Genomic DNA, 27,262 nt, shown 5'->3' on the forward strand with positions numbered 1-27,262 from the left:
TGAAAAGGGGTTAAAGAAAGACACTGAGTTTCAACTTCATCTGTCAGGTGGGGAAGAATGTTTAGTTCCTGCAAGTGGAAGTATGGGATAGTCTTAATATTCTTGGGTGAAAGTATATGGGAGTTGCCTATGTGTGAACGGGGTCAGGGCATGGTCCTCGATGGCCCTTTCTCTGGGATGGAGGAGAGTAAAGAGTGATTACGATGATCAGTCGGGTGTGCTTAAATAAAGAATTTAAGGGGTCTCTGAAAAGTGTATGTCATTAAGTCTGGAAGTAGTCTTTCCCCCACCTTCCTCTGCAATCCCCAGGGAATTCTTGCTTCCAGATTGAGTTAAGAAGGTTCTGGAGAGAACCCTAAGTGTGGTGCCACAGGGACGTCTGGTCTGTACGTCCGTCTGTCTGTCTCGGCGTCCCTCAGCCCTTTCCAGAGCCCTGGGGTCTGCGGTGACCGGCACCATACCACCGCGGCTCGGCATGTCACCTCGGGGAGGAGGAGCCAGGTGGGTCGTCGCCGCTCCGCGAAGGGCTGCCTATCCCTGGGAGCCTGCCGGGAGGCCGGAGGAGCGCCTCGGCCAGGCCCTCGCGGCCCGGCGCGCCGGGGCTCCAGGGGTGAGGAGGCGCCGCGCACTCCCGGGCCCGGAGGCCGCGGGGCGGAAAGTCGGCCGCCGCCCGCCGCTCGCCTCCCCGCCCCCCGGCTTCCTGCGGAGGCCGCGGCCGCCATGTTGTAGTGGGCTGAGGCGGCGCCCGCGGAGCCCGGCGGCCGTGACAGGCTGCGCAACAGGTTTCGCTGCGGGCGGCCTGACGACCCGGCGGCGGCGGCGGCGGCGGAGGAGGAGGAGCAGGGTCTCCCGGTGCCCGGCCGGCCCGCGCTGCGGCTGCGGGGGAGCGCGAGGGGTCGCTCCGTGACGGGCAGGAGGCGCGGCGGGGCCGCCAGGTAGGCGAAGCCGCCCGTGCGGGCTGCCGCAGGGCGCGGGGCAGGTGCGGCGGCGCAGGGAGCTCCGCGGCCCGGGCTGAGCCGGCCGCGCGCCCCGGACGGCGGGAACGGCTCCGCGGACGCCCGTGCGGCCCCCGCCCTAGGCCCGTGCGCACTCGGCCGCGCCGGGCGGAAACCTCCGGCGCCGGGTTCCTGCCCGCGCGGCGGGCCCGGCGGCTGCCTGCTCCCTGCGGCCGGGGCTGGGGGCCCCGGCGCGGCCTGGCGGGCAGGTGGCGGGCGCTGGGGCGACGCGGCCCTCGGGCTTTCCGGCGGCGGCGGCGGAGCCCCTTCCTGGCACCCGCCCGCTGTCGTGGGGACCCACTCTATTCTGGCGGAGTTGGTTTTCCTTGTTGGTGCATGCTGTCAGGTGAGCCGCATCCCGGTGCGGGAAAGTAGCCCGAGTCACGCGAGGACGGCGGTCGGATGCACGCGTCCACGGCTCGTTTGAGCCCAAGTTGGAGAAATGTTATAATTTTGACTTCTAGGGTATATAGAAAGCACAGTGAGAACTTGATTACTGTGGCCCTAGTAAAGTTCATTGCCTATTTTAAGGAGGAAAAGAAGAAAAAGATACTGCATGTGCATAGTGAATTGGTAAACAGACTGAAACTGCACATAGCTTTCATTCATTCTGTAGAAAGATGCGCTGTTTGGATTTATCGATCCTGGCTGTGTCGTTGAATGATTGCCGGTGGCAAGTTTGCTTCTTTTGAAATTTGTCTTTATATTGGATTAGGAGTTTTTTGAATAGGGTCTGCTACCTTATGATAAGGCTTTAAGCAGTAGTTTTTGTGCTAACTTTATCACTTTTTTGTTTTGCTTTTTTTTTTTTTTTCTCGAGGTAGGGTCTCACTGTGATCAGGCTGATCTGGAATTAACTGTGTAGTCTCAGGGTGGCCTCGAACTCAGGAGGCGATTATCCTACCTCTGCTTCCTGAGTGCTGGGATTAAAGGCCACCACGCCAGGCTTATCACATTATTATTATTATTTTTTTTAAAGAGAGGTATTACAAATGAACTCCAGAAGCTTATGCATCTGTTTTATGTGGATCCTGGGGAATCGAACCTGGGTCCGCAGGTTTCGGAGGCAAGCGCCTTAACCGCTAAGCCATTTCTCTAGCCCTCTTGTCTGTTTTACTAGTGTTTACTGCTTACTCAGAGCAGGCCAGGTGTGACTTGAAATTCTGTTTTTGTTAGCCAAATTTAGACAGCTAAAACTATAGATTAAGCTTCTTAAGCCTCTCAAAGAAAATTGCTTCTTTTCCTCTGCAGGTTTGCTATCTTGTCAGTCAGTGGTAAAATTAAAAGCAACTTAGAAGCGTCACAAAACCTTTATACAAATTGATATTGGAGTACTCAGAGTTTGAATATTAGATGTACTTACCTGTAAGTGTGTGCCTATAATTGCCTTGCAGTCTATTTGTTGTTGTTATTATTATTTTGAGGTAGGGTCTCACTTTAGCCCATGCTGACCTGGATTTCACTCTGTAGTCCCATGCTGGCCACGAACTCACAGTGATCTTCCTACCTCTGCCTCCTGAGTGCAGGGAGTAAAGGTGTGGGCAACCATACCTGGCATTTAAATAATATTTTAATGTTTATCTGTTTGAGAGAAGGGAAGCGGACTAAGAGACTGGATATGGGTGCACCAGGGCCTTGTGCCACTGCAAAAAACGAATTCTACTTTGTGCCATGTAAAGTATCTGGCTTTACATGGAACTGAACTGAACCCAGGCCACCAGGCTTTACAGACAAGTGCCTTTAGCCACTGAACCAATCCCTCCAGCCCTCCTTGAAAATTTAAAAGTAAACAAAGAGGAAATGTTTCTTCTTTTTGAAGGATACAGAAGAAAAGTGCTTTGCTGCTGTTTTGATATGAGCATGCAGCTGAAAATTTTGCTTTTTCTTCAAGGTAGGGTCTTACTTTAGCCCAGGGTAACCTAGAATTCACTATGTAGTCTCATGGTGGCCTCAAACTCCCAGTGATTTTTTTACTTCTGCCTCCCAAGTGCTGGGATTAAAGGCATGTGCCACCACGCCTGGCAAAATACTGCTTTTTTTAAAAAAAAAAAAAATTTTATTTGACAGGGAAGCGTGGGAGAGAATGGGTGCACCAGGGCCTCTAGCCACTGCAGATAAACTTCAGATGTGTGTGCCCCCTTGTGCATCTGGCTAACGTGGGTCCTGGGGAATCAAACCTGGGTCTTTTTGGCTTTGCAGGCAAACACCTTAACCACTAAGCTGCCCCTCCAGCCCCAAAATTTTGCTTTTTAATTTAATTTATTTTTTTTAACCTCTAAGGCATTTATAAGTCTTCCCTTTGTTCAACTTTATAATGAAAGGTAGACTGGTAAGTCAAGACTTGACCAGTATTGAATTATTGAGTAAAGAAGATAGCATTGTTAGTTCAGCACTTCTCAAGGTGTGGCATTCTGATTTTTCCTCGAAGGGAGGAGAATGTTAGATACATTCTGGGGGTTAGATATATATAGTTTAAACAATTTTGTGTTTTCACAAAAATAGAATAGCACATATGTCACCCAGACTTTGCTTTCAACATTTTCCTTATCCATCTATCTTACTTTTTTTTCTATTGATGTCTTAGTCATTTTTAATCCAGTAATTAGTTATCTCTGTGCTGTTTTGGTTCAGGTGTCCCCCATAAACTTAGGTATTCTGAATGCTAGGTTCCCAGCTGATAGAGATTTGGGGATTAATGCCTCCTGGATGTGGTGTATTGTTGGGAGTGGGCTTATGAGTGTTATGCCAGGTTCTCCATGTCTGTGTTAGGCACACTCTCCTGTTGCTGTGGTCCACTTTATGTTGGCCAGGGGGTGATGTCCACCCTCTGCTTATGCCATCGTTTTCCCCTGCCATTGTGGAACTTCCCCTCGAGCCTGTAAGAAGCCAAAATAAATCTCTTTTTCCCAGAAGTTGTTCTTGGTTGGGTGATTTCTGCCAGCAGTGCGAACCTGACTGCGACAATCTCACTAGAAAGTAAAAAATTTCTAACATAATCTTAAAACTTTCAAACTTTTTTTTGTGTGTGTTGATGATTGAACCAAGGGCTTCATACATGCTAATAAGTTCCCTACCACGGAGGTACATGCACAGCTACAGGAGTTTGTTTGTTTTTTTTTAATTGTTTTTTGAGGTAGGTCTCACTTCAGCACAGGCTGACCTGGAATTCACTCTGTATTCTCAGCGTGGACTTGAACTCATGGCGATCCTCCTGCCTCTGCCTCCCTAGTGCTGGGATTAAAGCCACCACACCTGGCTCCCAATACAAGTGTTTACATACTATATTTACTTGTGAAACATTTATATTAGATTCTAGAAATGATTCAAAATAAACTGTATTACTAAAATGTGATATTAGTAGTCAATAGTCCCTTTTTTGTACTTAAGTACCTTAAGGAAAAAATTGTGGGAAACTATTTTGAAAACTAAGAGCAAAGATTTTTTTTGCTGTAATAACTGTTAAAGGCAGATTCCAAGTATGAACTTGGAAAATTAAGAGTGCTTTGAATTATTTCTGCAGTTGCACAGATTAAAAGCAGAACAGGCATTAGAAAAGGCATTTCTAAGATGGGCCTGGTGGTGCACTTCTTTAATCCCAGCACTTGCGAGGCAGAGATAGGAGAATCACTGTGAGTTCGAGGCTACTCTGAGACTACATAGTAAATTCCAGGTCATCCTGGGCTACCACAAGACCATACTTCAAAATGAAAAACAAAAAAAGGAAATGTATTTTTAAAATATTTTATTTTTATCTATTTATTTGAGAGAGGGAAAGAGGCAGAGCAAGAACGAGAGAGAAAGATGGGTGTGCCAAGGCTCCCAGCCACTGCAAACGAACTCCAGAAGCATGTGTCACCTTGTGCATCTGGTTTACGTGGGTCCTGGGGAATCGAACCAAGGTCCTTTAGCTTTGCAGGCAAGTGCCTTAACCACTAAGCCATCTCTCCAGCCCGGAAGTGTATTTTTATTTGGTTCTTGGTTCATATGGCTATTGAGATTGAAGAGCAATGTTAAAGTAAATGTTAGGTGAAGTGTGTATATAGGTATTCTTAAGAAAGAGGAACTGAAGTGGCCTTAAAGGATATGAAGGCGGAGAGGAAGTAGGGGAGGGAGGAAGGAAATAGCAGAAATAGGACACTGAATAGAGCAAGAAATAAAGTATTTTCATAATTCTAATAGGATACCCCATTTCAAATGCAGTGTTTTGAGATATTCAATTAAAATAATTTCACAGCTCTATCAGCATAATAGTTATTTGTCTCTTTACTGTAGAGGTATTCAGCAGTGATTATGGCAGACATTTAGTAGTCTACTACCAGATGTTATGCATTTAACTTGCCTTTTTTTTTTTTTTCAAGGTAGGGTCTCGTTTTAGCCCAGGCTGACCTGGCATGCCAGGGCCTCCAGCCACTGCAAACGAACTCCAGTCACGTGCGCCCCCTTGTGCATCTGATGTGAGTCTTGGGGAATCAAACCTCGAACTGGTTCCTTAGGCTTCATAGGCAAGCACTTAACCACTAAGCCATCTCTCCAGCGTGAGTTTATTATTATTTTTTAAATTCACTTTCTTTTTGAGGTAGGGTCTCACTCTAGCACAGGCTAACCTGGAATTCATTATGTAGTCTCAGGCAGGCCTCGAACTCATAGCGGTCTTCCTACCTCTGCCTCCCAAGTGCTGGGATTAAAGGCATGCACCACCACACCCAGCCTGAGTTGTTTTTTTTTAATTATTTTATTTTACTTTTATTTATTTGAGAGACAGACAGAAACAGACAGAATGTGTGCACCAGGGCTTTCAGCCTGCAAACAAACTCCAGATGCATGTGCCACCTTATGCACCTGGCTTATGTGGGTCCTGGGGAATCGAACCTGGGTTCTTTGGCTTTCCAGGAAAACACCTTAACTGATAAGCCATCAGTCCTTAATTTTTGAATCCTACCCTAAAGTAATCCAGTACTGGGAGTCTTTGAGTTTAGGCTTAGGCTTCTGCTTCTCAGTGTGAAGGGAGAGACTGGTGTTGGGAAGGCAGTGATGAGCTGCAGAGGCTCAGATAGACAAGACATCAGCATTTGTGCTGTCCCTTAGATATCCGCATTCTTTGCTTTGCTTTTTTCCCTCTTCTCTCCTCTCTACCCAGAGGCTTACTCTAGTCCAGACTGACCTCAAACACACAGTGATCCTCCTACTGTAGCCTTCCAAGTGCTAGGATTAAAGGCGTGTACCATTTTGTTTTTGCTGAAGCACATTGGCATGTTTGGATTCTATGCTCACCCCCCAGTACCCCTCTTTCCTCAATCTTCTATCATCCGTATGTCTTGGTGATACTTGTCAATGACTGCTTAAATGCAAGAATTTGAGTAGGTCAATTTAATAAATTTTACATAATGTTTGGAGGCATGTTTTAGTAAACATGGAACTCTTTGTAGGGATAAGTATAAGTAAGCACTTCATTGCGTATTGAAAATTTCTTAGAGTAGAATGGATGGACTGGGAATGCAAATGTACTCTTCCTTCCCTAAACCATTTTTATTACATCCTGAAAACCCAAGTGATAGAAGAGAAGCTTTGCCCTCACTAGAAGTATTTTAGGTTTTCTCTGCTAAACTTTTAGAAAAATGTTTATCAATTGTTTTAGTGCATCTGGCTTTGTGTGGGTACTGGGGAGTTGAACATAGGTTGCCAGGTTTTAGAAACAAGTGCGTTTAACCACTGAGCCATTTCTCCAGCTCTATCAATTGCTTTTGTCTTTATGCAGAGACAAGCTGTACTGGAAGGTTCTCCCTTTTCTTATCCTCTCTGGTCTGGTCTTCTTTCTAATGTTGCTATCACCTCTTTCCAACATCCTGATTCCTACAGGTTCCTCTGGGTTCCAGAGAGCTGAATAACTTGGATGACTAAGATGTGAAGGACCATTGGATTAGATTTGGGTAACCCCAAACTTTTACTGATACTACTTTCCAGTACCTGTGCTTTTAAGTTTCTGTAGCATAAGAATCCCATCTTGAAGGAGTGCTGTGGAAGACTACAGCTCATTCTTTTTTTTTTTTTTAATTTTTTTTAAGTATTTTTATTTATTTATTTATTTGAGAGCGACAGACACAGAGAGAAAGACAGATAGAGGGAGAGAGAGAGAATGGGCGCGCCAGGGCTTCCAGCCTCTGCAAACGAACTCCAGATGCGTGCGCCCCCTTGTGCATCTGGCTAACGTGGGACCTGGGGAACCGAGCCTCGAACCGGGGTCCTTAGGCTTCACAGGCAAGCGCTTAACCACTAAGCCATCTCTCCAGCTCATTCTTAAGTCCATCTTTTAAAAAGAAATTATTGTTTATTTATGAGAGAGAAAGAAAGAGAAGGGGTCTGGAGAGATGGCTTAGCGGTAAGGCACCTGCCTGTGAAGCCTAAGGACCCTGGTTCTAGGTTCAATTACCCAAGACCCACATAAGACAGATGTATAAGGTGGCACATGTGTCTGGAGTTCATTTGCAGTGGCTAGAGGCCTTGCCACGCCCATTCTTTCTCTGTCTTTCTCAAATAAATAAATCAAAATAAAAAGAGACAGAAGGGGCACACCAAGGCCTCTAGTCACTAAATGAACTCCAGACACATGTGCTACCTTGCACATCTGGCTTACTTGGGTATTGGGGAATCGAACCTGGGTCCTTTGGCTTTGCAGGCAAGTTTGCAGGTGGTTAGCTAAACCATCTCTCCAGCCCTTAAATCCATCTTTGATCAATCTCTCTTCACTAACTTGACTTTTCTTTCTTTCTTTGTTTCTTTGTTTCTTTCTTTTTTTTTCTTTTTTGGTTTTTTAAGGTAGGGTCTTGTTCTAGCTCAGACTGACCTGGAATTCACTGTGTACTCTCAGGCTGGCCTTGAATTCACAATGATCCTCCTCCCTCTGCTTCCCGCAAGTGCTGTGATTAAAGTTGTGTGCCACCATGCCCAGCTAGTTTGACTTTTTTTCATCTTTGTCTTTCTAGGGGCTTAAATAAATAGGAAAGGAAAAAAAAAGCTTTAACCCCTTTCTACATCAACTTTCATTTCTGTTCTTTTTTACTTTTTGTTTTGTTTTTAATTTTTTTAGGTAGGGTCTCACTCTAGCTCAGGCTGACCTGGAATTCACTCTATATTTTCAGGGTGGCCTTGACCTCATGGCGATCCTCCTATTTTTGCCTCCTGAGTGCTGGGATTAAAGGCATGCCCCACCACGTCCAGCTGTTTCTGTTCTTTTTTTTGTTTTGTTTTTTTGTGTTTTTTCTGTTTCTGTTCTTAACCAGTGTCTTGTCTCCTTAAAAGTTAAAGTTGGGGGCTGGAGATGGCTTAGTGGTTAAGTGCTTGCCTGTGAAACCTAAGGACCCCAGTTCAAGGCTCAATTGCCCAGGACCCATGTTAGCCAGATGCACAAGGGGGTGCATGCGTCTGGAGTTTGTTTGCAGTGGCTGGAGGCCCTGGTGTGCCCATTCTCTCTCTTGCTCTCTGCCTCTTTCTCTCTCTCTCTCTGTCGCTCTCAAATAAATAAATAAAAATGAAAAATATTAAAAAATAGTTAAAGTTGGGGGCTGGGAGATGGCTTAGTAGTTAACAGTGCTTGCTTATAAAGCCTATCAGCCTGTGTTCAATTCCCCAGTACTTATGTAAAACCAGTTGCAAAAGTGGAACATGTCTGGAGTTTGCAGTAGCAAGAGGCCCCTGAGTGTGTGTTCCCTCTCCTTGAAAATAATTTTTTTTTTTTTAAGTTGGGGCTGGGGAGATGGTTTAGTGGTTAAAGGTGCTTGGCTTCAAAACCTGCTGGCCCAGATTCATTTTTCCCAGCAGCTACGTAAAACCAGGTGTAAAGTGGCTCATACATTTGTGATTCTACTGGTTTATCAACATTGGAATGTAGAGCCAGGGCCCCTAATCTGGTATTCATCTGCAGTCTGGCACTGCAATGCAGCAAGAGACCCTGTTTCAAAGAAGGTGGAGTAAAACACTTCAAAGTTGTTCTCTGACCTTATGTGCCTTGGCACACCCACTGTTAGACACACACACAAACAAAAATTTAAATAAATTAAGGTCAACAGAAGTTACTCATAATTCAGGCTGGAGAGATGGCTTAGTGTTAGGTGATTGCCTGTGAAGCCTAAGGACCCATGTTCGACTTCCCAGGTCCCAAGTAAGCCAGATGTATAAGGTGATGCAAGTGCAAGGTCACGCATGTGTGCAAGATGGCACACACATATGGAGTTTGATTGCTGTGGCTGGAGACCCTGGCATGCCATTTCTCTCTCATTAAAAAATAAATTAATTAAAAATAAAATTTAAAAAGTTACTCATAATTCATGGTATGGAATCCATTCTTTGTCACTTAACAAATACCAACTGCTTACTTGCAGGAGGTATCCACTTGCTGATTATGTAACTAGAGAACCCTGGTCTTCCCTAATGGCACTTAAATTCAAGAAAAGGGAGAAAAAAAAATGTCTAGAATTTGCTAAGTGCTGTGGAGAAAAATAAGGCAGAAAATAGAGTGTTTGTGTGGGAGAGTACTTGAGAAGAGTAAAATTGCCACCTTCAAAATGATCAAGGAGGTGCTGGGGAGAGATGGCTCAGCGGGTAAAAGTGCTTACTGTGCAAGCATGAGGGCCTGAGAGGGCCTGATTTGGCCCGAGTTCAATCTCTAGTGCATAGGTAAAAAGCTGGGTATGGGCACAAATGTCCTATAATCCCAGTCCTGTGGGAGACACAGACTAGAGAATAACTGTGGCTCATTGATCAGGTGCCAAGCTGACTGAAAATGGCAGCTCAGTTTTCTGAAAGACTGTGTCAAGGATAGTGGAAGACACCCAGTGTTCTCCTCTGGCCTCTGCGCATCTATACACACATGGGCATATATTATATATACATACAAACACCACACCACAAATACTGTACACACACAAAAAAATCAAGGAACTCATAGTAGAAGGAAGATTATAGTGTACATTTATGAGTAAAAAAATGGTAGCCTTAGGCCTAGAGGGATGGCTCAGCAGTTAAGCCACTCTCTTACAAAGCCTAACGACCTGGGTTTGATTTCCGGCACCCACATAAAGCCAGATGCACAAAGTGGCACATGAGTCTGGAGTTCATTTGCAGCAGCTAAAGAGACTGGTGTGCCCATTCTTTCTTCTCTCTCTCCTTGCAAATAAATAAGTAAATAAAAAATATTTTAAAAATGGTAGCCTTAACGTGGTGGTGCACACCTTTAATCCCAGGGAGGCAAAGGTAGGAGGATCATCAGAAGTTTAAGGCCACCGTCTGAGATTACATAGTGAATTCTAGATCAGCCTGGGTTAGAGTGAAACCCTACCTTGGGGAGGAAAAAAAGATCTAACTTACTATTTGTTGTCTAAAGGAGTCCCTAAACCTGTGCTTTTTCCCGGGAGGGAGTTCCCCTGTCCTAGAATTTAAATCTGATCCTGACTTTGTGGTTGGTTACATCGTGATGGCCTCTTCTTGAGCCAGCCTCTAGCGCAGACCAATCAGCCCTACTTTGGCTTGCCTGAGCAGGGAGGGGAACCCTACCACGATAGGGTTATAAACAAACACCAGGCAAGGGCTCTCTGACTGGCTTCTGAACTTCCAGGTTCTGGTAAGCTTTTTCCTCTGGGCCGAGACAAGGGGAGCATGTTGCCTCTTTTTTATTGTTTTTTTTTAAAAAAAATTAAAATATTTATTTATTTATTTGATAGAGAGAGAGAGAGAGAGAATATGGACATGCTAGGGCCTCCAGCCACTGCAAACAAACCCCAGATGCTTGTGCCCTCTTGTGCATCTGGCTTATGTGGGACCTGGGGAATCAAACCTGGGTCTTTTGACTTTGCAGGCAAGTACCTTAATTACTAAGCCATCTCTCCAGCCCCTAATTATTATTATTCTTTCTTTATTGGTGAGAGGAGTGAGAGAGAAAGGAGAGAGAGGATGGACATGCCAGGACATCTTGTCACTACAAAAAAACTTGTTACATGGGCCACTTTGTACATCTGGCTTTATATGGGTACTGGAGAATTGAATAGCAGGCTTTGCAAGCAGAGTGCCTTTCACTAGTGAGCAGACACCCAGCCTCCATCCTAAGTTTTTTTTTTTTTTTTCAAGGTAGGGTTTCATTCTAGCCCAGGCTGACCTGGAATTTACTATGTAGTCTCAGGGTGAACTCACAACAGTTCTCCTACCTCTGCCTCCTGTGTGCTGGGATTAAAAGTGTGCACCACCATGTCTGGCCCATCCTACTTATTTTTGAGGCATTTTATGTAAATACATTTTATTTTTAGCCTCTCTATGAGAACTGTTGTATTACTTTTTATTTTTTATTTATTTCTTTTTTTTTTTCTGAGGTAGGGTTTCACTCTAGTGCAAGCTGATCTGGAATTCACTCTGTATTCTCAGGGTGGCCTTGAACTCATGGCAGTCCTCCTACCTCTGCCTCCTGAGTGCTGGGATTAAAGGTGTGTGCCACCATGCCTAGCTTATTTTTTATTTTTTATAATTAATTTTTTTATTAATAATTTCCAGTATTACTTATTTTGCAGTTGAAAAATTTGTACAAGGACAGATTTGCCCATGGCAGCACAGCTAGTCATTGATAGACCTACGATATGAACTTGACTTTTTTCTTTTTGATTTTTTGAGGTAGGGCCTTGCTCTAGCCCAGGCTGATCTGGAATTCATTATGTAGTCTCAGGGTGCTAGGATTAAAGGATGAGCCACCATGCCTGGCTTCATTCTTTTCTATATTTATTTTTTAAAAGCTTTGTTTTATTTTGTTTTTGAGAGAGAGAGACAATGAGAATGAGCACACCTGGGCCTCCAGCCACTGCAAACAAACTTCAGATGCATGTGCCACCTTGTGCATCTGGCCTTACTGGGTACTAGGGAATTGAACTCTGGTCCTTAGATTTGCAGGTAAGAACTTAACCACTGAGCCTTCCCTCCAGCCCTTCTTTATATATTTAGAATAGTACCTCTGTCATATAGGTATAAAATTTTTCCAAGTTTGCTTTTTAATTTTGTTTATGAATTTAAGAAAAATGATAATAGCAATTAACATTTCATATAGTTCCTCTTATGTAAAATATAGTCAAAACTTTAATTTAAATTTTTTTTTGTTTTTATGTTTATTTAGTTATTTGAGAGCAACATACAGAGAGAGAAAGAGACAGAGAGAAGGAGAGAGAGAGAATGGGTACGCCAGGGCTTCCAGCCACTGCAAACAAACTCCAGACACGTGTGCCCCCTTGTGCATCTGGCTAACATGGGTCCTGGGGAATTGAGCCTCGAACCGGGGTCCTACGCTTCACAGGCAAGTGCTTAACTGCTAAGTCATTCCTCCAGCACCAAAACTTTTATTTTTAATAGGTCCTTTAATTTCTCCATGATCCCCTTTGAGGTAATATTATGATTAGCTCTATTTATGAAGTTCTTTGATATTGTATTTCAAAATTTCAAGTTTTTCTCTGTGCCTTTGCCTATATCTGTTCCTAATTCCTTAAAAAAAAAAAAACAACCTTTCTGCAGATTGCTGTTTGACATCTATTATTTAGTCCTTTAGCAGCCATTTCCTCTGAGATTACTCATTTAAACACTTTCCAGTTCCCCAAAGCAAGTAAGATAGCTGTCCTGTCTTCATACCTACATCACTTACATGGAATTCTAAGTTTTGGTCTATTCTTCTTTTTTATTTCCTTGCCTTATATATCTAATGACTCAGCAAATAAATGCTGACTTGGATTAAAGGTGCTCATGGTGATGCCAAGAAGTGAATCAACCTCATAAGTATATGAAGTAGAGAAACTTAGACTGAGGAAGCTACATTGGAACTGGGCTTTGAAGGCCAGTTGAGAGAGGAGGGAGAAAAGCCCAAAGGACAGAAGTGGTGTTTATAATGATTTTGAATATTATTAACTTCATTTCTGGGAGAGCTTGAGAATAATTCCTCCAGTTCCCCAGTATCTCTCTGTGTGTTTGTTGTTGTTAGAAAGAGTCTTGCTGTGTTACCCAGTCAATTGCCAAAGTCCTGGTCTCTAGTGATTCTCCACCCTCCATTCTTCCAGTAATTGAGATTATGAGCACATACTACCTTGCCCAATTGACTCCAGTATGTTACTTACACTGTGTATATAACTATACTTTACAGAGTGTTTGAATCTTCTCCATTCTTTATTTCTACTCCTACAAAACAGGTTACATTTTTCTTTTTTTTTTACTAATTTTTCTTTTTTACTAATGTCATAGGAGAAGTTGGAGAGTCTGGTCATAATCTTGGTAAGATTCTGAAAATCCCAGAATAGTTTAGTGAATTGGTAGCAGGCCCGCTGGATGAGTGCCTTTGCCAGAAGTCCCAGAGAAAATTCCTGAGCTTTCGTCTTTGGAAACTTCAGGTCCCAGTCATACCTTTTCCTAGATTCACACTTTTTAAAAATTTTTTTCATTTATTTTTATTTATTTATTTGAGAGCAACAGAGAGAGAAAGAGGCAGATAGAGAGAAAGAATGGGTGCGCCAGGGCCTCCAGCCACTGCAAATGAACTCTAGATGCTTGCACCCCGTTGTGCATCTGGCTAATGTGGGTCCTGGGGAATTGAGCCTCGAACCAGGGTCCTTAGGCTTCATAGGCAAGCACTTAACTGCTAAGCTATCTCTCTAGTCCCTAGGTTAACACTTTGACTAGACCTCAACCTTTTCTCTATAACCTTGATTGTGTTCCTGACTTCTTTTTTTCCTTAAGTTTTAAAATATTTTATTCATTTGCAAGGAGAGAGAGAGAGAATGAGAATGGGTGCACCAGGACCTCTAGCCGCAGCATAGGAGCTCCAGATGCACGTGCCATCTTGTTCATTTGGCTTTATGTAGGTACTGAGGAATTGAACCAGGGTTGTTAGGCTTTATAGGCAAGACCTTAACTGCTTGGGCTACCTCTCCAGCCTGCTTCTGACTCGTGTTTGTCTAGCTTTGATAAGAGACAGTCTTCTCTTAAATTTCTGGTTTAATTTCGAGATACATGGATAATTTGCTTGTCATTTAATATGTTTTGCCAAAACCTTTTCATTTTAAACTTTTTTTGTTTCTCATTAGGTAGCTTAATTTTTGTTATTGTTGTTTGAGAAGAGGGTCTTGCTATGTAGCCCTGGCTGGCTGGAGCTCTCTGTGTAGACCAGACTGGCCTCAAACTTGCCATGATCTATCTTTGCCCTGAGTGTCAGGATTACAGTTGTGTGCCACAATGACAGGCTAATACTCTTTTCTCCTTATGAAAGTAGTATATGCCAATTGATGTAACTGTGAAACAAAAAAATCATTCCTCTGGGTGTTGTGGTGCACACCTTTAATCCCAGCACTCAGGAGGCAGAGGTAGGAGGATTGCCATGAGTTCAAGGCCACCCAGAGACTACATAGTGAATTCCAGACCAGCCTGGACTAGAATGAGACCCTACCTCAAAAAACTATAAAAAAAAAAAACAAAACCCAAAAAATAAACAAAAAACCATTCCAAGTCTATCCTCAGTGACAACCACATTTTAGTTTTCTTTACTGTCTTTTTTTTCAATTTTTTTATTAACAAGTTCCATGATTATAAAAAATATCACATGATAATGCACTCCCTCCCCCCACTTTCCACATTGAAACTGCATTCTCCATCATATCCCCCCCCCCCAATCAGTCTCTCTTTTATTTTGATGTCATGATCTTTTCCTCCTATTATGATGGTCTTGTGTAGGTAGTATTAGGCACTGTGAGGTCATGGATATCCAGGCCATTTTGTGTCTGAAAGAGTGCATTGTAAGGAGCCCTACCCTTCCTTTGGCTCTTACATTCTTTCCGCCGCCTCTTCTGCAAAGACCCTGAGCCTTGGAAGGTGTGATATAGATATTGCAGTGCTGAGCACTCCTATCACTTCTTCCCAGCACTATGATGCCTTCTTTTTTTTTTTAATTTTTTTTATTTATTTATTTGAGAGTGACAGACACAGAGAGAAAGACAGATAGAGGGAGAGAGAGAATGGGCGCGCCAGGGCTTCCAGCCTCTGCAAATGAACTCCGGACGCGTGCGCCCCCTTGTGCCTCTGGCTAACGTGGGACCTGTACCTGAGGAACCGAGCCTCGAACCGGGGTCGTTAGGCTTCACAGGCAAGTGCTTAACCGCTAAGCCATCTCTCCAGCCCTATGATGCCTTCTGAGTCATCCCAAGGTCACTGCCATCTGAAAAGAGAAGATTCTCTAGTAAAAGTGAGAGTAGCATTAATATAAAGGGATGATCTTTTGTTTGTCTTTATGTATATATTCTTATCTGGGTTTTACATATAACCTTGAAGCTTGGACCATATATTTTGTTGTCCCATCTCAGTCTGTTAGCTTTGTAAGTGTAGCAATCTCACTAAACCTGTTTTTCTCTTTAAAAAGTAGAGATTTGCTGGGTGTGCTGGAGCATGCCTTTAATCCCAGCACTCTGGGAGGCAGAGGTAAGAGAGTTGTGTGAGTTCAAGGCCAATCTGGAACTACAGAGTGAGTTCTAGGTCTGCTTGCTAGAGTGAGGGGGTAGGCTTAGGGCATTGTATGTGTCATTTATTTATTTATACTAGAGAGAGAGAGAGAGAGAGAGGGAGAGAGAAAATGGGCCATGCCAGGGCCTCCAGCCACTGCAGATGAAGTCCAGATGCATGCGCCCCCCTTGTGCATCTGGCTTATGTGGGTCTTGGGGAATCGAACCAGGGTCCTTTGGCTTTGCAGGCAAATTCCTTAAGCACTAAGCCATCTCTCCAGCCCTGTGTCTTCTTTTTTTATAAAATCATTAACATTCAATTTCAAAATTTGTTGTTTTAAACCATTTTGGTAAGTTGATAGTTTACTTGTAAGCCTCATATGTTTTTAGTTTTTGTTTATTTATTTTTGTTTTTTCGAGGGAGGGTCTTGCTCTAGCCCAGGCTAACCTGGAATTCAGTAAGTAGTCTCAGGCTGGCCTCATATTTACAGCGATCCTCCTACTTCTGCCTCCCAAGTGCTCAGATTAAAGAGTGTGCCACCATGGCCCACATTATTTTTCTTATTTATTTATACACACAGACAGAGAAAGAAAGAGACAGACAGAGACAAAGAGGGAGAATGGGCATGCCAGGACCTTTAGCCACTGCAGATGAACTCTAGATGCATGTACCACTTTGTGCATTGGGTTTGTGTGGATATTGGGGAATTGAACCCACATCTTTAGGCTTTGCAGGCAAGTGCCTTACTGCTGAGCCATCTTTCCAGCCCTCATATATATATATATATATATATATATATATATATATTTTTTTTTTTTTTTTTTTCCAAGGTAGGGCCTTGCTGTAGTCCAGGCTGACCTGGAATTCACTATGTAGTGTCATTGTAGCCTTGAACTCATGGTGATCCTCCTACTTCTGCTTTCCAAGTGCTTTCCAAGATTAAAGGCATACCACCGCCATGCCTGGCTCAAAAAAAATGTTTGTTTTTTAAAAAAAATATTATTTATTTATTTGAGAGAGAGTGAGAAAGAGGTACAGAGAGAAAGAGAGAGAGGGAGAAAGAAAGAATTAGCACACCAGGGCCTCTAACTGCTGCAAACAAACTCAAGACACATGCACCACCTTGGGTGTGTGGCTTACATGGATCCTGGGGAATTGAACCTGGGTCCTTTGGCTTTGCAGGCAAATGCCTTAACCACCAAGCTATCTCTCTGGCCCTTAAGGCTGTAAGCCAGATGCCTAAGGTGGCACATGTGTCTGAATTTCCTTTGCAGTGGCTGGAGGCCCTGGCATGCCTGTTCTCTGTCTGTCTCTTTTACTTTCTTGCACTCTCAAATATATAAATAAATTTGTTTCTAACATTCCCAGGGGTGTATGAAAATGTTTAGTAAGGTCTCCTTTAAAGTGTAATAGATTTATGGATAGAAGTTGTATGATTATCTTTTTTTTTTTTTTTTTTTTCCAGGTAGGGTTTCACCCTAGTCCAGGCTGAACTGGAATTAAGTATGTAGTCTCAGGGTGGCCTTGAACTCCTACCTCTGCCTCCTGAGTGCTGGGAGTAAAGGTGTGTGCCACCATACCTGATGCATAATCATCTTAATAAATGCAGAAAAACATCTGACATAGTTCAACATGTTCAAACCTGGGCCCTCAGGTTTTCAGGCAAGCAACTTAACTAACTACTAAGCCATCTTTCCAACGCTCATTATCTATTTTTTTTATTAAATTATTTATTTATTTATTTGAGAGTGACAGACACAGAGAGAAAGACAGATAGAGGGAGAGAGAGAGAGTGGGCGCGCCAGGGCTTCCAGCCTCTGCAAACGAACTCCAGACGCATGCGCCCCCTTGTGCATCTGGCTAACGTGGGACCTGGGGAACTGAGCCTCGAACCGGGGTCCTTAGGCTTCACAGTCAAGCGCTTAACCGCTAAGCCATCTCTCCAGCCCTCATTATCTATTTTAATAGATACATTAAAATATTAAGTGGAGCTGGGTGTGGTGGTGTACACTTTTAATCCCAGCACTTGGGAGACAGCTAGGAGGACCACGAGTTTGGGGCCACCAGAGACCAAATAGTGAATTCCAGGTCAACCTCAGCTAGAGCGAGATCCTATCTAAAAAAATAAAAAAAAAATGTATATACACACACACACAAATTAAATAGGGGCTGGAGAGATTGCTCAGTGGTTAATCCACTTGCCTGCAAAGCCTAACAACGTAGGTTCAACTCCCCAGTTCCCTTGTAAAGCCAGATGCACAAAGTGGCACATGTATCTGGAGTTTGTTTGCAGTGGCATCAGGCCTTGGTGTACCCATGCTTTCCCTCTGTCTTTCTACCTCTCGCTCTTTCTCCTTCTCTCAAATAAATAAAAAAAATTATTAAAATATTAGATGGTTATATGTGCAACTCCTCACTTATTTTACCTTTTTTTTTTTTTTTGGCTTTTCCAGTTAGGGTCTTACTCTAGTCCAGGCTGACCTGGAATTCACTCTGTAGTCTCAGGGTGGCTTCAAACTTATGGTGATCCTCCTACCTCTGCCTCCTGAGTGCTGGGATCAAAGGCATGCGCCACCATGCCTGGCTACTTGTTTACCTCTTATTTTTTTTTCAAAAAATTAAAATATTAGCAATGCCAATATATACCTTTAATCTCACCACTTGGGAGGCAGAGGTAGGAGGATTGCCATGAGTTTGAGGCCAGCCTGGGTGGGACTACAGAGTGAGTTCTAGGTCAGCCTGGGCTAGAGTGAGACCCTACCTTGAAAAAAACAAAACAAAAGTAAATTAAAATATTTGTATCAAGGAATCTGTTTATTTTTTTGTGTTTTCTCTAAAAGCTTTGCTTTAATATTTACTCTTTTCTATTTTATTTTTATTCATTTATTTGAGGGAGAGAGAGAGAGGCAGAGTGAGAGAGAGAATGGGTATACCAGGGCTTCCAGCTACTGCAAAACAAACTCCAGATGCATGCGCCACCTTGTCCATCTGGCTTATGTGGGTACTGGGGAATTGAACCAAGATTCTTTGGCTTTGCAGACAAATGCCTTAACTGCTAAGCCATCTCTCCAGCCCTAATGTTTACTCTTGATAATGGCCAGATGTGAATAGGCTAAATAGCTGGCTCTCCGAGCCCTCCTCCTACTAGTGGAAGCTGAGTCATGTGCATTTCTTAGGTGTGTTTTTCCCCCTTTGTGTGGATGAATTGTCTTGTTTCAAGTTGTTGACTAATTCTTCTAAAAGTGATTTAACTTAAAGCTTCAATATAACTTGAGTACTTATCATTAGTTCATTTCTATTCTTTTATGTCCTTGCAACTTGTTGTGTTAGCTGTACTTAGCTATAAAAATCTAAGCTTAAAAAAAAAAATCCAAGCTTATAATTTATGTTTAACTATCTTAACCTGAAAAGAATAAGTTGCAGTATTAGCATTAAAGTTTGTTGCAAGAAGTTATATTCTTTGAAGTTTTTAAGAGATCAACATGCCTTTAGGATTTAGGGCCTAAAACTTGTTATATTTGGTTTAAGTAATTTGTTTCTGTGAAATCAAGTTGATGAATGAATGACTGTAGTGGAAAATATTGTTAATAGTCATAATAGTCAACATTTAAATGAACCCTCTGTGTGCCACATGTTTTACAAACATGGTATAGAAGGCTTAAAGTGACTTGGCTGTTAGGTACAGTTATCCACATTTAATATATTGGGAAATTGAAGCTATGTTGTGGTAAGTTCACAAACCCAGGGAGTAACTGTACTGGGTTCCAGACTCTTGAATTTCCAGCAGTTGTGATTACCTACACCAGATCTGCAGGGCTGGGCCTGTCAGGGGATGAGAAAAGCTCCTTGAGCCCACTTTTTTTTTTTTTTTAATTATACATACACAGTTAATGGTTGATGGAGGAAGGAAACATTTTCTTTCTTTTTTAAAAAATAATATTTATTTTTATTCATTTATTTATTTGACAGAGAAAGAGGGAGAGACTTTGAGAGAATGAGCGCGCCAGGGCCTCCAGCCACTGCAAATGAACTCCAGACGCGTGTGCCTCCTTGTGTATCTGGCTTATGTGGGTCCTTAGGCTTCCCAGGCAAGCACCTTAACTTGCTAAGCTATTTCCCCAGCCCAGGACTAGTTTCTTAAACTGTGTGGGTCATGTCCCCATATGGGGTTGTGTGATTAAATGGGGGAGGTACACAAAAAATTTGGCAGCAGTAAAAGGTTTCTGAACATGTAGTGACCAAAATGTATTCAAACTCAAAAATATGGGCTGGAGAGTTGGCTTAGTGGTTAAGGCACGGCAAAGCAAAGGATCCAGGTTCGATTCCCCAGTACCCATGTAAAGACAAATGTACAAGGTGGTGCACACATCTGGAGTTTACTTTCAGTCCCTAGAGACCCTAGTGTGCCCATTCTCTCTCTTTCTCAAATAAATTAAAAAAATATTTTTAAATTTGTTTTATGAGGTAGGTCTAGCCCAGGCTGACCTGGAGTTCACTGTATAGTCTCTGGCTGGCCTCATACTCACGGTGATCCTCCTACCTCTGCCTCTGGTGTGCTGGGATTAAAGGTGTATGCCACCATGCCCGGCTACAAATAAAATATTTTAAAAAATCAAAACTATGAGTCTGAGATATTTCTAGCAGGGTTAGCTCATATTGTATTTCATTACTTTTCTGAAGCTTTGGTTCTGAATGCATAGCAGATGCACTTTACATTGCTCATGCTCTCACAACATGCAACTCCATCAGTTGATGCCAGAAACCCATACTGGACACTCTTCTATCTTACGAATTGCTTTTTTTTTTTTTTCTTCTTTTTTTCTGAGGTAGAGTCTCACAATAGCTCAGGCTGACCTGGAATTCACTATGTAGTCTCAGGGTGGCCTTGAACGCTCTGTGATCCTCTTACCTCTGCCCCTCCCCCCCAGTGCTTGGATTAAAGGCATGCACCACCACACCTGGCTGTTTTCCTCTTTTTTAAAATGTTTATTTATTTATGTATTTGAGAGAGGGGGGGGGAGAGAGAGAGAGAGAGAGAGAGAATGAGAATGGGCGTGCCAGGTTCTCTAGCCACTGCAAATGAACTCCAGATGCATGCGCCACTTTGTGCATCTGGGTTATATGGGTCCTGGGGAATTCAACAGGGGTCCTTTGGCTTTTCAGGCAAACGCCTTAACTGCTAAGCCATCTCTCCAGCCCTGAATTGCTGTTTTTACTGTAAACACAATGTTTTTTCTCTTATGGAGATATAATGGTTTAATTATGGAAAACAAAGACTTTTAATATTTTCCTACTGTCATTACTTAGCACATAAGTATCAAATTAGTATGATTTTTGGATTGCACTGTATTAGAATGTTTTATTTAAGAATTTGACAGAGGAGTGCTCAGCACTGAAATATATTACTCCTTCCAAGGACACGGTTCATTGTGGAAGAAGAAAGAATGTAAGAGCCAAAGGAAGGGTAGGACTCCTTACAACATGCTCCTCCAGACACAAAATGGCCTGGATATTCATGACCTCACAATGCCTGACACTACCTACACAAGACCATCACAATAGGAGGAAAAGATGATGACATCTGAATAAAAGAGAGACTGACTGAGAAGGGGATGGTATATGATGGAAAGTGGAGTTTCAAAAGGGAAAGTGGGCGGAGAGAGGGAATTACCATGGGATTTTTGTGTTTTTTGTTTTGGTTTTCCAAGGTAGGGTCTCACTCTAGCTCAGGCTTACCTGGAATTCACTATGTAGTCTCAGGGAGGCCTCAAACTCATGGCGATCCTCCTACCTCTGCCTCCTGAGTGCTGGGATTAAAGGCATGCACCACCATGCCCGGCTTACCATGGGATATTGTTTACAATTATGGAAGTTGTCAGTAAAAAAAAAAAATTATTGCACTGGAGACATGGCTCAGTGATTAAAGGTACTTGCTTGCAAAGCTTGATGGCCCAGGTTCAATTACCCAGTATCCACGTAATGCCAGGTGCACAAAATGGTGTGTGAGTCTGGAGTTTGCTTACAGTGTTAGGATGCCCTGGTGTGTCCATACTCATTCTTTCTTTCTCTGTGTCTTTCTGTCTGTCTCTCAAATAAGTAAAAATATTTTGAAAAATTAAAAATTGTTATTATTTGGGCTAGAGAGATGACTCAGCGGTTAAAGGTGTTTACTTACAAAGCCTGACAGCCTGGGTTCAGTTCCCCAGTACCCACATAAAGTGCACAAAGTGGCACATGCATCTACAGTTTGCTGGCAGTGGCAAGAGGCCCCAGTGTGCCTAATCCGTCTCTCTTTCTTACTCTTTCTCTGTTTGAAAACAAATAATAAATACTCTAAAAAGTATTTTTATTATTACTTTTTGGGGTGTGTGTGTGTAGGTCAAAGGACAATCTTGGGGTTGGTTCTCCTCCTTTGCTCAAGACGGGATCTCTTGTTTTGCAGCTGGGAAGGCCAGACTAGCTTCAAGGTTCTCCTGACTGCCTCCCATTTCTGGAAGGCATGTTGGGATTACAGACAAGTGCATCAGTATACATCTACAAATAGGAATAACTTGACACCCTCATTTCTGGTTTTTATTCCTATTTCTTTCATTTAATTAAATGCTTTAGCTAAAACTTCAAGTGGAATAGTGAATTAGATTATAGAGTGTGCACCTTTGTCTCATTCCAGATTTTGGAAGAAATGCTCTCAGTTTTGCTTCATTTACTACGGTGTTGGCTTTAAGTTAATCTGTGTCTGCTGTGGTGAGGGATGTTCCATTGATTCCTAGTTTCTTCAGGACTTTTTTTTTTAAACTAGGAATTACTGAGTCAGTGAGAATAATCAGGCAAATCCACTTCACAGAGAGGAAGAGAGTATTTAGGTGCGGACCTCTGCTGGCTAACACCAAAATCAACCGAGATCCTCAATACAGCCAGTGTTGGAATTATATACCTTTCACAATCCTTTGTCTGAATTTTCCTGCCCTTGAAGGAGAAATTTATGATCTGTGAGTGCAAGGTTCTGTCAAGTGAGATTAACTACCAGTTGCCATCTTCTAAGATAGGGTGGTTATATATTGTGCAAAAGGACTCAGGCTCGGAGTCACAAAATTCTTGTTAGCTGTCATAAACTTTTAATTGTTTGACAGAATCTTCCCAGCTGCAGCCCCGAAAGAGGGGAGTGCAGCATCTATCACTAAAAGTCCAGGTGCGTACATGGTACTTCCTCATGATTATCATGAAAGCATGTTGAGCTTTATCAGATGTCTTTTCTGCGTTTATTGAGATGATCATGTGATTTCTGTCCATAAATCTATTAATATGGTGCATTCTGTCTGTTTCAGTCAGATTCAGCAGTGCTGGTAGAAATCACCCAGCCAATAGACAGCAGCTTGTGGGGAAAAAGATTTATTTTGGTTTATAGGCTCAAGGGGGAAGCTCCATGATGGCAGGGAAAATGATGGCATGAGCAGATGGTGGATATCACCCCCTGGCCAACATAAGGTGGACAATAGCAACAAGAGAATGTGCCAAACACTGGCATGGGGAAACTGGTTATAGTACCCATAAGCCTGCCCCCAAGAATACATTCCTTCCAGGAGGCATTAATTCCCAAATCTCCATCAGCTGGAAACCTAGCATTCAGAACACCTGAGTCTATGGGGGACACCGGAATCAAACTACCATGCTGTCTTACTGATTTACACATGAACTAAAATTTCATCTCTGGGTTGAAACCAATATCATCATGATGTGTGATCTTCTTGTTTTTTTTTTTTTTTTCCTTTGGTTTTTCGAGGTAGAGTTTCACTGTAGCCCAGGCTGACCTGGAATTCACTATGTAGTGTCAGGGTGGTCTCAACTCAAAACAATCCTCCTACCTCTGCCTCCCAAGTGCTGGGATTAAAGACGTGAGCCACCATGCCCAGCTTAATGTGTTCTTAAATTGGGTTTTTATTTTGTTGAGAACTTAAAAAAAAACTTTTATTTATTTATTTATTTTTGTTTTTTTGAGGTAGGGTCTCATTCTAGCCTAGGTTGACTTGGAATTCACTGGAATTCAAGGCTGGCCTCAAACTTACTATACTGGGTAACCAGTGAGTCCCACCTGTCTCTGCCTCCCCAGTGTTAGGATTAAATGGGTGTGCCACTGCACTGGGATTATGTGGGTACTGAGGATTGAATTTAGGCTCTCATGCTTGTACAAGCATTTTATCCATTGAGCACCATCATGGAATATTCAAACATATGTGTCATTTACTGTCCTTTAATTTGTCCTCCCTCATGCTCTGTGCTTCCTTATCCCCCCCCCACCATGTGGTTCTCCCCTTCCCCTATGATTTTAAAAAAATATTTATATTTACTTATTTATTTATTTAAGATACACACACACATAGAGAATGGGTGTACCAGGACCTCTAGCCACTGCAAATGAATTCCAGACACATGTGCTACCATGTGCATCTGGCTTACATGGGACCTGGAGAATTGAACCTGGGTCCTTAGGCTTCACAGGTGTGAATCTTAACTGCTAAGTCATCTCTCCAGCCCTGATTTTTTTCTTTTTTCAAGGTGGGTCTTGCCCTACTCCAGTATTACCTGGAATTTACTATGTAGTCTCAGACTGGCCTCGAACGCACTCACAGTGATTCTCCTACTTCTGCTTCCTGAATGCTGGGATTAAAGGCATATGCCACCATGTCCAGCTATCTTTTATTTTAATGTCATCATTTCCCCCGCCTATTATGTAGGTCTTGTGTAGGTAGCATCAGCCACTGAGAGGTCATGAATATCTAGGCCACTTTGTGTCTGGAAGTCATTTTTTTTTGTTTGTTTATTTTTATTTATTTATTTGAGAGAGACAGACAGAGGGAGAAAGAGGAAGGTAGAGAGAGAGAGAGAAAGGGTGCGCCAGGGCCTCCAGCCACTGTGAGGGAACTCCAGATGCCTGCACCACCTTGTACATGGTGGTTAATGTGGATCCTGGGGAATCGAGCCTTCAACAGGGGTCCTCAGGCTTCATGGGCAAGCACTTAACCGCTAAGCCATCTCTCTGGCCCTGGAAGACAGTATTTTAAGCTCCCCTTTTCTGTCTTTGACTCTTCATTCTTTCTGCCACCTCCTCTGCAATGGTCCCTGAGCCATGGAGGGTGTGAGAGGGATGTCTCAGTACTGAACACTCCACAGTCACGTCTTCTCAGTGTTTGGACATTTTTAAATAACTGGTGGTCATTGCTACCTGAAAAGAGAAGATTCTTTAACCAAAAGTGAGAGTAACATTAATATATGGGCATAAACTTAAGTATTGAGAGGGCAGTTTGTTAGCATAATATATCCATTTAGCCAGACAGCAGTTGTAGTCCCCCTCGAACCTCCACCCCTCAGAGCCAATGACCTTTCAAGTCATAGGCTCTTCATTAGATTTTCAGTACCAGACATGACTCCCTCACTCACTGTGGAGCTGGCTTCAAGTCCAATCAGAAAGCAGTTGATTTCCTCCAAAACAAACGTGTCACCATTGCACCAATTGGTACATTTAGTCTGGCTGGCAGCCATATAGCTTGCAGTGTCCATTGCTGGTTAACACTGTTAATGACTTTTCTCCTCCAGTAGGCTTCATAGCTCTTTCTAGCATTCAGACAGCTGGTCAACAGGGAGGAGGCTTTCAGCTCAGTGCCAGCTTGATTTTTCAGTGACCTGCAGCCCAACCATGTAGAGTCTTCAGCAACAGGGTCTCACCATCTAGGAGACCTTCTTTCCCTCCTACCCACAGGTAGGGTCTCCCTCTAGCCCAGGCTGACCTGGAATTCACTCTGTTTTCTCAGGGTGGCCTTGAATTCACAGTGCTCTTCCTACCTCTGCCTCCTGAGTGTTGGGATTAAAGGCATGTACCCCCACACCCAGCTCTTTTTTTAAAATTTTCTTTAGGGAGGATCTCTCTGTAGCCAAGGCTGTCTGGAACTGACTATGTATGCTAGGTTGGTCTCCAACTTGTAGCAATCCTCTTAGCCTCCCAAATGTTAGGATGAAGGTGTGGGCCACCGTGCCTGGCTTTTTTATTTTTTAAACTTTTTTTATTGACAACTTCATAATTATAGACAATAAACTACGATAATTCCCTTCCTTCTCCCACTTAACTCTTCATAATCCACTCTCCATCATATCCTCTGTCCCTCTCAATTAGTCATTTTTATCTTTTCCTCCTAGTATGAGGATCTTGGTAATTAGTACTAGGCACTGTGAGGTCATGGATATCAAGGCCAATTTGTGTCTGGGTGATTGCATTTTAAGCAGTCCTACCCTTCCTTTGGCTCTTACATTCCTTCCACCACCTTTTATTTTATTTTATTTTTTATTTATTTATTTATTTTTTTTGGCTTTTCAAGGTAGGGTCTCACTCTGGCTCAGGCTGACCTGGAATTCACTATGTAGTCTCAGGGTGGCCTTGAACTCTCAGTGATCCTCCTACCTCTGCCTCCCGAGTGCTGGGATTAAAGGCGTGCGCCACCACGCCCGGCCTTCCACCACCTTTTTGTTTTGTTTTGTTTTGGTTTTGGTTTTGTTTTTTCGAGGTAGGGTCTCACTCTAGCCCAGGCTGACCTAGAATTCACTATATAGTCTCAGGGTGGCCTTGAACTCACAGTGATTTTCCTACCTCTGCCTCAAGTGCTGGGATTAAAGGCATGCATTACCATGCCCAGTTCTGATACCCCTTTCGCAATGGACCCAGAGCCTTGGAGGGTGTAATAGAGATATTTCAGTGCTGAAAGCTCCTCTGTCACTACTTCTCAGCACTATGGTACCTTCTGAGTCATTACATCTCCATCTGAAAAGTGAAGCTTCTCTAACCAAAAGAGAGAGTAGCATTAATATATGGGTGTGAATGTTAAGAAAAGTGCTTACAGGGCAGTTTGGTGAGCATAATATGTGCATTTAGCCAGACAACAGTAGGCCTCCAGTCCAATTAGTGAGCGGTTGGCCATGCCTGGCTTTTGTGAAAATTAAAAAACATTTTCTCAGCAGGTGTGGTGGCAGAGGTAGGAGGATCACCAAGAGTTTGAGGCCACCCTGAGAATACATAGTGAATTCCAGGTCAGCCTGAACTAGAGTGAGGCCTTAACTCGAACCAAAAAAAATTTCTCTCTCTGTCTCTCTCTCTCTCTCTCTGTCTCTCCCCCTTCTTTCTCTGTCAAGTAAATAAAAATAAAATATTTTTAAAAAGTTATTTGAGAGAACAAGATAGAAAGGAGGGGCGGAGAGAGAAGGGGTGTGCCAGGGCCTCTAGCCACTGCAGATGAACTCCAGAAGCATGTGTCACCTTTTGTATCTGACTTACATGGTTCCTGGGGAATCAATTGAACCTGGGTCCTTTGGTTTTGCAGACAAGTGCCTTAACCACTGAGCCATTTCTCCAGCCTGGGATTTTTTTTAAATAAACGATAAATAAGTTTGCTTTAAAACAATTCCTTGACATACACATAATTTTGCCATTTATTAAAGATGAAAGAAAGTTTGTACAGTAATGAGATGGATGTGCTTTAGTTTTACATAAAGAATTAAATCTTTTAAGTATAGGATTTAAAAATTTTTAAATTTATTTGCAAGCAGAGAGAAATAGAATGAGGAGAGACAGAGCATGGGTGTGTGCCAGAGTCTCCAGCCACTACAAAAGAACTCCAAATGTTTGTGCCACTTTGTGCATCTGGCTTTAAGTGGGTACTGGGGAATTGAACCCAGGTCCTTAGACTTTGGAGGCAAGTGCCTTAACTTCTGAGTCATCTGCACAGACC

General features: G+C 42.9%; 1 protein-coding gene across 6 annotated transcripts in view; it reads left to right on the forward strand.

Moving 5' to 3' along the window:
• Positions 1-366: 366 nt before the first annotated feature.
• The window catches only part of Itsn2 (intersectin 2), a 210,627-nt gene continuing 183,731 nt past the window's right edge, over positions 367-27,262 (forward strand). For 3 of the 6 annotated variants that reach the window (XM_045151310.1, XM_045151315.1, XM_045151316.1), the window contains exon 1: positions 367-501. The gene's annotated coding sequence lies outside the window, so the exon portion shown is untranslated. Of the gene's footprint in view, positions 502-872; positions 936-1,321; positions 1,342-27,262 lie in introns of those variants that run through there. The other 3 variants (XM_045151313.1, XM_045151311.1, XM_045151312.1) reach the window with 3 other exon arrangements.

Source organism: Jaculus jaculus, chromosome 5, assembly GCF_020740685.1.
Source record: "Jaculus jaculus isolate mJacJac1 chromosome 5, mJacJac1.mat.Y.cur, whole genome shotgun sequence".
In the NCBI taxonomy this organism is placed as follows: domain Eukaryota; kingdom Metazoa; phylum Chordata; class Mammalia; order Rodentia; family Dipodidae; genus Jaculus; species Jaculus jaculus.